Genomic DNA, 3,928 nt, shown 5'->3' with positions numbered 1-3,928 from the left:
GTTTTTTGCTTCAGCACTCGTACGCAGCGCTCGCCTTGCGAATTATCTCTTGCCTTTTGCGTTTTGCTTTTGTTGTATTTTTTGTAATTTTTGCGAAATCTTTAAGAAATAGCAGTGATGGCAAGAAGCAGCAGCGTTTAAGAATTTAAAGATTCCTTTGAATAATTCAAAAATGTGAATCGAATGCTATTCAGACTCACACATACCAACAAATGCTGCATACATTTAGGCGTTCACACGCATTTTGGCGGCATGTCAAATACGCACACACACAGTTTCGGTATTTACATGTGTATTTGTTTTAGAAATGTTAATATTATTTGTGTTTTAGATGTCAATGGGTCAATAGGTTTAATCTGTGTACTTTTTACACCTTCCGTTATAAAGTAAATGTACCGTAGGCAACCCTTTAAGTGTGAAAATTGATGAGTGAAAGAAAATATGGAAATCGCTCAAAAATTTAGTGCTCATATATATTCAGCAATGAGGTTGAGGTAATAATTGGAGTTCTGCGAGGCCAGAATAATGAGTTATTGTTGTAGACGGAGAAGGTGCTGTTTCTAAGGTAACGATGGAAAAGAATGGTTAAACGGAAATTGGAAGTAGGTTGTCAAAATTTTTGGTCAAAGATCTTGAGTTGCTGACAAATATGAAGATCCAACTACGTATACAAGAAAGGTCGTTCTGGGCCCAAGAATTTCTTATTAATATATATAAAAAAGACAGATGTTGTGTCCAGTGCTTTGAATTATATGAGAGTTATCCATTATTCATATTCAGACAAATAAATACTCCTACTGTACAAAACTTGGCAAACACTCCGATATAAATGGATCAAGCCCAAACAGTTCTTTGTCGGCTTTGATTTGGTTTTAAGGGATACCCAAAGAAAGTAGAACATATGTATATTCCATAAACTTTTTACTAGAGAAAAATACTATTTGCTCGATGTTAAAACATTAAAGTACCGAATTTTGGTCATGGCTCGTGCTTTATATAATGGCTAGGTTCATTTTTCCAATTTATTTTAATGGAGTCTATAGTAAATACTCTCGAATTTCTATGAGAAGAACATTGACCAATGTGGAATGATAAAATAGTAGAAAGCCCATTCAGTGGGTCGGATATATTTTCTTACAAATATATACATATATTTAAATGGCTCGAAGTGGCGTCTTTTTCTCTGTTCACATACCGACGAGGTACTTATATGTGGACCCGCGAAGGCAGGGATCCAATAGGCAATAGGCACGCAGATTGTATGAAGGTGTAAACAACCAGTCACTTTCCCCTCAATTGTTCAGCATTTGCAAGATTGAGTGTGAAGCATCCCGCTAGTTTTATCTTCGGCGAACCAGGAGACATAGCCGTAATTGATATAGCCGTCTGAACATATTTGTGGCAGGCTCGAAGCGCTTTGTCGATTTGTAAGGATCTTATAACCCATTACGTAGTAGTTTCAGGTAACACAACAGGCTGTCATCCCTATTAGGATCGACATCTTAACTTAAACTAATCTAATTTAAATGTTTTTCGAGTTGCACGCTTTCTCTGACGGATTTAAAGAAAAAAGTTGCAGTAATTGCGACTTTCTCTGTGTGTGAAACTTAAAAAAAAATCTCAATTGGAAGATATTGGCCGTACATTGAGTTATGGCAGAAAACAATAAAATGAGGGAGTTTTTACAAAAAAGTTGAATTTGACCCAAACATTGCCCGTTTTGGCTTGCCAAAATGCGAAAAATGAACAAACAAAAGATGTAGTCAGTCATTGTATACAGAACATGCAGAAAAAAATTGATCCTTACGCGCTGAGTAATCACTCATGTAAATTTGAAAATGTAATTTTGAGATCAATACCAAACTCTATAAAGACAGTCATCATCCCCGTCATCCCTGTCCTGCTATAGGCATCGACGATGACTCGGTGAGTCGGCGTTACGAGACAGCGGCTACATTGGTTAGGTCATATCGTTCGAATGGATGAAAATACTCCAGCTCTGAGAGCACTCGCCGCCGGGGAAAGCAGAGGAACAGGAAGATCTCCACTTCGTTGTGGAGACCAGGTGGAGAAGGACTTGGCTATTCTCCAATTGACACCGAAATATGAAATAGTCGATTCTTTTAAAAATTACTCTAAGCTGAAGTCAACAAAACGTTGCAAAGAACAAACGTACAACAAAATCATGCTGATTTCCCTACAGGGTATGTTTTCACGACTGGATGGGAGTAAATGCATTAGCTACATTTGCAGATGCGGGTATAATGGTGTCGAGTCAAAACCCATTGGATATGCCGTTGAAATGTTAGTGACTTTATTTCTCCAAATCGGTGGTGGGAAAAATGTAGCGGAATTTTCGATAACAGCTGGGTTGTATAAATGGCAGCTAAGTCTTCTTTCACTGCGCCGACATGTTTGTGTGTGTGTGTATGTACTGAGTATCTGCATGTCGAAATGAAAATAATAACAACAAACATAATCACACGCCACAAACAAAAAATGGCAGCGCTAATAAAACGCAGTAAATAATTAAAGCAAACAACAACAACCACATAAAGCGCTTAATTTACGGTTATTTGAAGAAAATTAATTAGAGTCGAAACGAGGCTATGCAAGTTTTGTATGCGGTGAACGCTCGCGTCGAAGCATAAAGTGAGATAAATAATGTAGGGACATAAATAATGTAATGAAAAATTACAGCAAATAAAGCAAGCAAGTGAAATTGTTGTAGTAGTGTAGTTTTACTGAAACATTGCGGCAATCGATGGGTGGAGGATTGATGTCCTCAGTGGGGTTCTACTGTTATACTTATATATATGCATATTGTTTTCATACAATACATTTCAACACCTACCAGAAACTAAATCTAAGCATACATTTTCTGCTAAAGTCAAAAAAGTTAATGACAAAAAGTGTTAAAAGTATATCTTTTTGTATATTTTATGACAATTTGTTTATACCCTGCACAGAGTACATTAAGTTTGCTCCGATATCTGAAATTTTGTACAAGTCATTTTCACCCCACGGCTGCTCATTTGTAGGAAACGCCGATATCGGATGACTATAACATATAGCCGCCATACAAATCGGCAGGTCAAATCTGCTCTAAGAAAATTTATTATTTTAAAACGCCTGAAGCTGAACTTAGTTTATAGATAATAAATGAGGGCAAATATTTGGTCCTGTTGATGCGGATTTAGTAAATTTTTTGTGTGCAAAAGCTGTCGAAATTTTGATTTAAATCAGCCGGATGCAACAGAAAATTTTAAAATATAATTTCACTTTTCAAAATCATAAGGATGTATGAGAATTTTAAATATTTTTTGCTGAAATTTGAAACACCGAATAGAGCGTCAATCAGGCGGTAAAATAGAGGATGACAGCAACACGGTTCGAGTGATAGCAGATCTTATACCTCCAGATATTTTGACCATAGAACATAAGAGCATATTTGTCAAAAGCACCGACGGACGGCTGATAAAAGCAGAGAAAAAGAAGAAAAGACAAACAATGCTGAACGATTGGCAGTTTGGGACGCGAGAACGTAGAGTAAATGGTTAGAAACGCTAATGAAAAACATCCAAAAATAGAAGGAGAGAAAACATTGCGAAACACTTTACACTGGTCTACAGTGGTTTTATCGTCTTAGCATATAAGACCGATTTTATATTTCAATAAAACAGAATTACAAATTAAGGATGCACTTAGGCAAAAAGAGATTTGTCGAAAATGTGTTTTATATTTCAATAAAACGGCTGAGCTTTTTTTTTCTAATTTCACAATATCGTTTTAAGGACCCACAGTAATCTGCTATCATAACGATCTCAAGAAGCCTGACACCTTTCTTCCAATACTGACAGACTCTGTCTCTGTTCATCACTAGGATTTCTAAAATTATTCGTAAATTTATCTAGATGATTCTTTTTAG

The sequence above is a fragment of the Bactrocera latifrons genome, unplaced genomic scaffold, assembly GCF_001853355.1.
Source record: "Bactrocera latifrons isolate USDA-ARS-PBARC rearing strain unplaced genomic scaffold, ASM185335v1 scaffold_44, whole genome shotgun sequence".
NCBI lineage: Eukaryota > Metazoa > Arthropoda > Insecta > Diptera > Tephritidae > Bactrocera > Bactrocera latifrons.
The sequence above is the reverse complement of the archived record's forward strand: the minus strand, read 5'-3'. Positions refer to the sequence as shown.